This window comes from Nyctereutes procyonoides, unplaced genomic scaffold (assembly GCF_905146905.1).
Source record: "Nyctereutes procyonoides isolate TBG_1078 unplaced genomic scaffold, NYPRO_anot_genome, whole genome shotgun sequence".
NCBI lineage: Eukaryota > Metazoa > Chordata > Mammalia > Carnivora > Canidae > Nyctereutes > Nyctereutes procyonoides.
The window spans coordinates 42347559-42357280 of NW_026575042.1; the positions used below are offsets into that span (position 1 = coordinate 42347559).

The window sequence follows — 9722 nt, forward strand, 5'->3', positions numbered from 1 at the left end:
TCTTGCATATATTTTATGTTGTACATAGTGTGCAATAATACATATATCATTTTCATCTGTTGCCACCATGAACACCAAACATAGAAATAAACTAAATTTAGAACCTAACATTGAAAGTTATTTATCCACAAATATTAGACACTGTTTTTGAAAAACATGGAGCATATATAATTAAATAGCTCATAAGGAACTATACAATTAGAGCTCATGCAATATTCATTTAAAAATATTTTGTGCTATTAGAAAATAAATATAATATGCTAATATGTTAATATATTATAATTATATGACCATGTTTATCTTATTGTAATATTAATTATATGAATATATATTATACTATTATAAAAATTCAGTAAAATCACAGAATACAAAATTAATATACAGAAATATGTCGTATTTTTATATACTAATAATGAAGCAACAGAAAGAGAAATTAATAAAACCAATGTACAATTGCACCAACATTAATAAAATACCTAGGAATAAACTTAAGGAGGTGAAAGACCTGTACTTCAAGAACTATAAAACATCAATGAAAGAAATTCACAAACAAATGGAAAGAGATCCCATGCTCATGGGTTGGAAGAACTATTATTAAAGTATCCCAATTACCCAAACCAATCTATGAATTTAATATAATCCCTATTAAAATACCAACAACATTTTTTCACAGAACTTGAACAAATAATACTAAAATTTGTATAGAACTGCAAGAGACCCCTAGATAACTAAAGCAACCTTGAAAAATAACAAACCTGGATGTACAATTCCAGATTTCAAGTTATACTACAAAGCTGTAGCAGTCAAAACAGTATAGTATTGACAACAAAATAGACACATAGGTCAATAGAACCAAAAAGAAATTCCAGAAATAAATCCAAGCCTATATTATCAATTAGTTTATAGCAAAGGAAGCAAGAATATAAAATAAGGAAAAGATAGTCTCTTCAACAAATAACTTTGGGAAAACTGGACAGCTACATGCAAAAAAATGAAATTTTCTTATACCATATGCAAAAATTACTCAAAATGAATTGGATGTCTAAATGTGAAACCTGAAATCATAAAATTCCTGAAAGAAAACACAGGCAGTAATTTCTTTGGCATTGGCATTGGCCAATGCATTGGCATTTTCTGGATATGTTCCCTTAGGTAAGGGGAATAAATGCAAAAATAAACTACATCAACATAAAAAGCTTTAGCACAGTGAAGGAAACCGTAGAAAACATAAAAAGCTAACCAACTGAATGGGAGAAGATATTTGCAAATGATCTGACAAAGGATTAATATTCAAAGAATTAATACACCTCAATCCCCCCCAAACCAAAAATAATTCAGTTAAAAGATAAGCATAGGGCATGAGTAGACATTTTTCCAACGAAAATGTACAGATGGCTAAAAGACACATGAAAAGCTCAACATCACTAATCATCAGGGAGATGTAAATTAAAACCACCACGAGATATCACTTTATACCTGTTAGAATGGCTAAAATAAAAGACACAAGAAACACGTGTTGGCAAGGATGTGGAAGAAAGAGACCCTGCGCGTTGTTGGTGGTAATGCAAATTGGTACAGCTGCTGTGGGAAACAGTATGAAAGTTCTTCAGAAAAGAGAATTACCATATGATCCAGTAATTGCACTACTGGTATTTACCCAAAGAATATGAAAACACGAATTCGGAAAGCTATATGTATCCTTATGTTTCCCGGAGCATTATTTATAATAGCCAAGATACGGAAGCAGCCCAAGTACCCATCTATAGATGAATGGATGAAGAAGATGTGGTATATATACGACAATGGGCTATTGCTCAGCTCTAGGGAAAGAATGAAATCTTGCCATTTGCAAGAACATGGATGGAGCTAGAGAGTATAATTCTAAGCAAAATAATTCAGTCAGAGAAAGAGAAATATCACATGATTTCACTCAAATGTGGAATCTAAGAAACAGAACAAATTAAAAAAGAGACAGAGAAACACTCTTAAATGCAGAGAAAAACTGGTGATTGCCAGAGGGAATGTGGACAGAAGGATGAGTGAAATAGGTGAAGATTAAATTAAAGGTACTGTGATGGGGCAGCCCAGGTGGCTCAGCGGTTTAGTGCTGTCTTCAGCCCAGGGCCTGATCCTGGAGACCCGGGATCAAGTCCCACATCAGGCTCCCTGGATGGAGCCTGCTTCTCCCTCTGCCTGTGTGTCTCTCTCTCTGTCTCTCTCATTATTAAATAAATAAAAAAAAAAAGAGGTGGAATAAATATCTTAAAAAAAGGAAAAAGTACTGTGATGACATTTATTGTGATAAGTACTGAGAAATGTATATAATTGTTGAATCATTTATATTGTTCATCTGTCACTTATACAACACTGTATGTTATACTTCATAAAGACATATATTAATGTATATGTTAATATATTAAGAAATATTTAATTGTCAAGTTACCTTATATTTTTGTAATATATGTAATATTTTCATAAAGTAATATGTAACTAACAGATGAGTTAAATAATAAAATATGTATATTGGGCTAGTGTTCAAATTCTTTTATTGCTAAAGACTCAAATATATTTGCAATTTTAAAAAAGTTTTTATTTAAATTCCAGGTAGTTAACATGCAGTGTAATATTAGTTTCAGGTGTACAATAAACTGATTCAATACTTCCATACAACATCTGGTGGTCAGCACAAGTGCACTCCTTAATTCCCATGACCTTTTTAACCTACGCCCCCCCCCCACACACACACACCTCCCTTCTGGTACCATCAGTTTCTTGTCTTTAGTTAAGAGTCTGTTTCTTGGCTTTCCTCTCTCTCTCTCTCTTCCCTTTGCTTATTTGTTATATCTATATCTATATGTCTATGTATCTATATCTAAATATCCCACAACTTCTTTATCCATTCATCAGTTGATGGACACTCAGGCTATTTCCATAATTTGACTATTGTAGGTAATGCTACCAAATACACGTATCACTTTGAATTAGTGTTTTTGTATCCTTTGGGTAAATACCTAGTAGTCCAATTGCTGGATCATAGGATAGTTCTGTTTTTAACTTTTTGAGGAACCTCCATAGTGTATTCCACAGTGGCTGTGCTAGTTTGCATTCCTATCAACAGTGCAGGAGGACTTCCCTTTCTCCACATGTTCACCAACACTTATTGTTTCTTGTGTTGTTGAGTTTAGCCATTTGGCCATGTGCGAGGTGATATCTCCTTGTAGTTTTAATTTGCATTTCCTTGATAATAAGTGATGTTGAGCATCTTTTCATGTGTCTATTAGCCATCTGGATGTCTTCGGAAAAATGTCTTTTTATGTCTTCTGCCTATTTTTTAATTGGATTAGTCATTTTTTTTTAGTGTTGAGTTTTACAAGTTCTTTATATATTTTGAATACTAACCCTTTTCTCAGATGTCCATTTGCAAATATCCATTTGCAAATATCTTTCTCACTCCATAGGTTCTCTTTTAGTTTTTTTGTTTCCTTCACTGTTCAGAAGCTTTTTATTTTGATGTAGTCCCAATAGTTTATTTTTGCATTCATTTCCCTTGCCTCAGGAGACCTAGCTAGATGTTGCTATAGCTGATGTCAAAGAAGTTACTACCTATGCTCTTTTAGGATTTTCATGGTTTCAGGTCTTATATTCAAATCTTTAATCCATTTTGAATTTATTTTTGTGTGTGGTCTAAGAAAGTGGTCCACTTTCATTCTTTTGCATGTAGCTGTCCAGTTTTCCCAACACCATTTGTTGAAGAGACAGTCTTTTGCCCTTTGGATACTGTTTTCTACTTTGTCAAAAATTAATTGGCAATATACTTGGGTTTATTTCTGGGTTTTTAAGTCTCTACTGATTTATGTGTCTATTTTTGTGCCAGTACCATAGTGTTTTGATCACCGCAGCTTTGTTATATAAATTGAAGTCTGGAATTGTGATGCCTCTAGCTTTTCTTTTTCAAGATTGCTTTGATTATTTGGGGTCTTTTGTGGTTTCATACAAATTTTAGGATTGTCTGTTCTAGCTCTGCGAAAAATGCTGGTGGTCTTTTGACAGGGATTGTGTTAAATGTGTAGATTGCTTTGGGTAATATTGACATTTTAACAATATTCTTCCAATCCATGCAGATGGAATATCTTTCACTCTCTTTCTGTTGTCTTCAAATTCTTTCATCAGAGTTTTATAGTTTTTAGAGTATAGGTCTTTCATCACTTTGGATAGATTTATTCCTAGGTATCTTATGGTTTCTGGTATGTTATAGATGGGGTTGATTCCTTAATTTATCTTTCTGCTGCTTCATTCTTGGTGTATAGATACAACGTATTTCTGTATGTTGATTATGTATCCTGGTATTTATTGAATTTGTTTTCCAGTTCTAATAGTTTTTTGGTGGAGTCTTTTTGGATTTTCTATTATTACTATCATGTCATCTGCAAATAGTGAAAGTTTTACTTCTTCCTTGCCCATTTGGATGCCCTTTATTCCTTTTTGTTATCTGATTGCTGTGGGTAGGATATCTAGCACCAGGTTGAATAAAACTGGTGACAGTGGGCATCCCTGTCTCATTCCTGACTATAGAGGAAGCACTTTCAGTTTTCCCCATTTAGGACAAAACTAGCTGTGGGTTTTTCATACATGGCTTTTGTTATGTTGAAGTATGTTCCTTCTATACCTGCTTTGTTGGGAGTTTTTATTGTGAATGACTGTTGTACTTTGCCAATGCTTTTTTTTTGCATCTATCGAAATGATCATATGGTTCTTATCCCTTCTTCTATTAATATGTTATATCACATTGATTTGTGAATACTTAACCACCCTTGCAACCCAGGAATAAATCCCATTTGATTTTGGTGAATGATTTTTTTAATGTATTGTTGAATTTGGTTTACTAGTGTTTTGTTCAGGATTTTTTTGCATCTAGGATAATCAGATTTATTGGTATACAGTTTTCTTTTTTTGTGGTGTCGTTATTTGGATTTGGCATTAGGGTAAAGCTGGCCTCATATAATAAATTTGAAAGTTTCCTTCCTTTACCATGTGTTAGAATATTTTGGGAAGAATAGGTAATATCTTCTTTAAAATGTTTGGTAGAGTTTGCCTGTGAAACAATTTGATCTTGGACTTTTGTTTGTTGGGAGTTTTTAAATTATTGATTAATTTCTTTGCTGGTTAACAGTCTGTTCACATTTTCTGTTTTTTCTTGTTTCAGTTTTGATCATTCATATGTTTCTAGGAATTTTTTTATTTCTTCTAGGTTGTCCAATTTGCTGGCATATAGTTTTTCATAATATCATAATTGTTTGTATTTCTCCTCTCTCCCATGTGGTTTTATTTATTTGGATCCTTTTTCTTTTCTTTTTGGTAAGTCTGGCCAAGAGCTTATCAATTTTATTAATTTTTTTCAAAGAACCAGCTTGGTTTCATTGATCTGTTCTGCTGCTGCTGTTGTTGTTTTTAGTTCTAAATCATTTTTCTACTCTAATCTTTATTATTTCCTTCCCATTGCTGACTTTAGGTTTAATCTGTTGTTTTATTCTAGCTCCTTTAGGTATAAGGTTAGGTTGTTTATTTGAGATTTTCTTGCTTCTTGAGGTAGGCTTGTATTGCTGTATACTTTCTCTTAGGACTGCTTTTGCTTCATCCCAAAGGTTTTGGACCATTGTGTTTTTGTTTTCATTTATTTCCAATTATTTTTTAAATTCCTTTTTTGATTTCTTATTTCCATTCATTGTTTAATAGCATGTTATTTAACATCCATTATTTGTGTTTTCCAAATTTTGTCTGCAGTTAACCTCTAGTTTCATAGTGTTGTGGTCAAAAAAGATGCATGGTAAGACTTCCATCTTGTATTTGTTGAGGCCTGTTTTATGGCCTAATATATGATCTGTTCTGGAGAATATTCCATGTGCACTTGAAAATAATATGTATTCTGTTGTTTTAGGATGCAATGTTCTAAATATATCTGTTAAATCCATCTGGTCCAGTTTGTCATTCAAAGTTGCTGTTTCCTTGTTGATTTTCTGTTTACATGATCTGTCCATTGATGTGAGTAGGATGTTAATATCCCCTACTGTTATTGTATTATTCTCGGTTAGATACTTTAAGTTTGTTATTATTTTATATGTTGGGTGCTCCCATGTCGAACACATAAATATTTATAATTGTTATATTTTTCTGTTGGATGGTCCCTTTTATTAGTATATAGTGCCCTTCTTTGTCTCTTGTTATAGTATTTAATTATTTATTTATTTATTTATATTTTTAAATTTATTTAAAGATTTTATTCATTTATTCACGAGACACACACACACAGAGGGAGAGAGAGAGAGGCAGAGACACAGGCAGAGGAAGAAGCAGGCTCCATACAGGGAGCCTGATGTGGGACTCGGTCCCAGTTTTTCAGGATCACACCCTGGGCTGAAGGCGGCACTAAACTGCTGAGCTACTCAGGCTGTCCTAATCTTTGTTTTAAAGTCTAGTTTGTCCAATTTAAGCATTGCTACTCTGGCTTTCTTTGACAGCGATTTGCAAGATAAATATTTCTCCATCCCTTCACTTTCAACCTGCATGTGTTTTTAGGTCTGAAATGAGTCTCTTATAGGCAGAATATAGATGGGTCTTGTTTTTTTATCCATTTTGACACCCTATGTCTTTTGATTGGAGTGGTTATTCTGTTTAAATTCAAAGTAATTATTGATAGGTATTGATTACCATCTTATGACAATTGTTTTGTGGTTGTTTCTGGATATTTTCTCTGATCCTTTCTTTCTTTCATGGTTTACTGATTTTCTTTAGTGCTATATTTGGATTTCTTTCTCTTTATTCTTTGCATGTTTAGTAGTGATTCTGTATACATGGTTACCATAGGTTTATATATAACCTCTTATGCCTATAGAAGTCTATATTACATTTGATGGTTGTTTAAATTTGAACCCATTCTTTATTCCTCTATTCCTCATGTTTTAGGTATATGTTACTATATTTTATATCCTTTTTTATAAGTTTCTTGACTAATGTTTTATAGAAATATTAATCTTTTTCACTCTTTGTGTTTCCGGCCTTTATACCGTTACTTTTGCTCTCTCCTTTCCATTCAAAGAGTCCTCCCCTTTAATATTTCTTGCAGGACTGGTTTGTGTTCATAAACTTCCAGTTTTTGTTTGTCTAGGAAACTCTTTATCCCTCTTTCTAGTCTGAATGATAGCCTTGCTGGATAGAGTATTTTTGACTACAGCTTTTTCCCATTCAGCACACTGAATATATCATTCCACTCCCTCCCAGCTTGCCAGGTTTCTGTAAAGAGATCTGCAGCTAATATTATGGGTTTTTTCTTGTAAGTTAGGGACTTCTTTTGTCTTGATACTTTTAGATTTTTTTTTCTTTATCACTATATTTTGCAAATTTAACTACAATATATCTTGATGTGGGCCTGCTTTTGTTGCTTTTGTTTGGAGTTCTCTATGTCCTCTGATCTGGATGTCCATTTCCTTCTCCAGATTAGGAAAGTTTTCGGCTATAACTTCCTCAAATTTTCTCTCTATTCTTCTTCTCGGATTCATATAATATGAATGTGATTATGTTTGATGGAATCATTGAGTTTCCTGAGTCTATTCTCATGTTGAATAATTCTTCTTTCTCTCTTTTGTTCAGCTTCATTGCTTTCCATTACTTTATCCTCTACATCATTAATTCATTCCTCTACTTCTGGCCTGCTGTTCATTGTGTCAAGAATGTTTCTAATCTCGTTTATTGTAGTCTTCATCTCTGATTGATTCTTCTTCAGCTCTTTTATCTCTGTGGTAAAAGGTCTCACTGATGCCTTCCATTCTGTTCTCAAGTATCCTTGTGAATGTTGGTTTAAATTATCCATCAGGCATATTACTTATATCTGTTTTACTTATATCTCTGGCTATGACCTTATCTTGTTCTGTCATTTGGGATAAATTCCTCTGTTCTCTCATTTTGTCAAGTCTCTGGTTGCTGTTCTATGTTAGAAAAGCCAGTTATCCCTTTCACGAAGATGATGCCGAAGGCGAAGAAGGAAGCCCCTGCCCCTCCCAAAGCCGAAGCCAAAGCAAAGGCTTTGAAAGCTAAGAAAGCAGTGCTGAAAGGTGTGCAGAGTCACAGAAAAAAAGAAGATCCGCACGTCACCAACATTCCGACAACCCAAGACCCTGCGTCTCCAAAGGCAGCCCAAATATCCTCAAAAGAGCGCCCCCAGGAGAAACAAGCTTGATCACTATGCCATCATCAAATTCCCCTTAACTACTGAGTCAGCCATGATGAAAATAGAAGACAACAACACACTTGTGTTCATTGTGGATGTCAAGGCCAATAAGCAGCAGATCAAACAGGCTGTGAAGAAGCTCTATGACATTGATGTGGCCAAGGTCAACACCTTGATCAGGCCTGATGGAGAGAGGAAAGCATATATTCGACTGGCTCCTGACTATGATGCTTTGGATGTTGCCAACAAAATTGGGATCATCTAAACTGAGTCCAGCCGGCTATAAATCTAAATATAAATTTTTTCAACGTAAAAAAAAAAGGAAAGCCAGTGACGTCTGCTGTTTCTGAAAGTAAGGGCCTTATGAAGGGAAAGTCATGTAATGCCTAGGGTCTGGCCCTTTGGGGAGTGCCTCCAGTGTGTGCTGCATGTACTCTGCTGCTGTGTTCTGACTGCACTCATCCTTCAGGCCAGTCATCTGCAGAGGCTCTCCTTGTCTACTGTGGACAGTTTGATCCCTGGCCTGAAGGTGGTGAGTTTTAACTGGGGGTGCTCTGGTCTGCTTGTGAAATGAGACCTGTCATCACCTCCACTGGAACTAAGGCCCCACAAAACTCAAGAGATGTGGTTTGTGCTGGTCTTCTGTAGGAGGGGTCTGCCACAATGCAACTAATTCAAGCATGACTGAGAAAGTAAATTCCATTTAAGCACAGTGGGGTGGACCTTAATGCAAGCAAGTGAGGCAGCCAATGTCCATGTTGCACTCTTCCTGCAAATGACTATGTTTACACTGAGGGAGAGGGGAGGGAAATAGCACCAGCCAATTCCTTTGTTCTTGAAGAAGTATCTCACTGAAGGGTGCCTCTCGGGGATGCACTCAGAGAAGAGCAAATAATCTTCCTACTGTGTGCCCCAGGAGCTCTTCAGCTATTTCCACACTGTATCCCCAGGTTGTTTATTGCCTTCTTTCCAAGAGCAGCACACTACCAGACTCTATCCCAGCCAAGGCTCCTGACTTTTAAAATTCTAGGCTTTAAGACCCACTGGTTGCAAGAACTCATGAAATTCAGCCCCTCTCATTTTTCAAGCCAGTGGTTATGGGGAAATGTTCTCTTTGTGCATTCCCTTGTGTGCTTCCCTCTCTGTCAGCCTTCTCTGTGACAATGGCTCCCTCCCCTCTGCAGTAGCCTTGATCCAGTTCTCCTTCAAAGCAGATCTCTATATTGCCTACCTTCTTTGAGATGGCTGCTTCTCTCCCTTTAGTTGTGATGTTATGTCAGTCTTCAGGTCAATTTCTGGGGTATTTAGGATGATTAATAGTTATCTAGTTGTATTTGTGGAATGGGGTGAGCCTAGGGTCCTCCTACTCCACCACCACCTTTCTATTTCTTCCCTAGAGCCTTTTATTAAAAGATAAATATGGGATCCCTGGGTGGCGCAGCGGTTTGGCGCCTGCATTTGGCCTAGGGCGTGATCCTGGAGACCCGGAATCAAATCCCAC

General features: G+C 35.5%; 1 pseudogene; it reads left to right on the forward strand.

Annotated features, from left to right (window-relative positions):
- The first annotated feature begins 8014 nt into the window (after nt 1-8014).
- On the forward strand, nt 8015-8522 carry LOC129507257 (60S ribosomal protein L23a-like; annotated as a pseudogene).
- Nucleotides 8523-9722: the final 1200 nt, after the last annotated feature.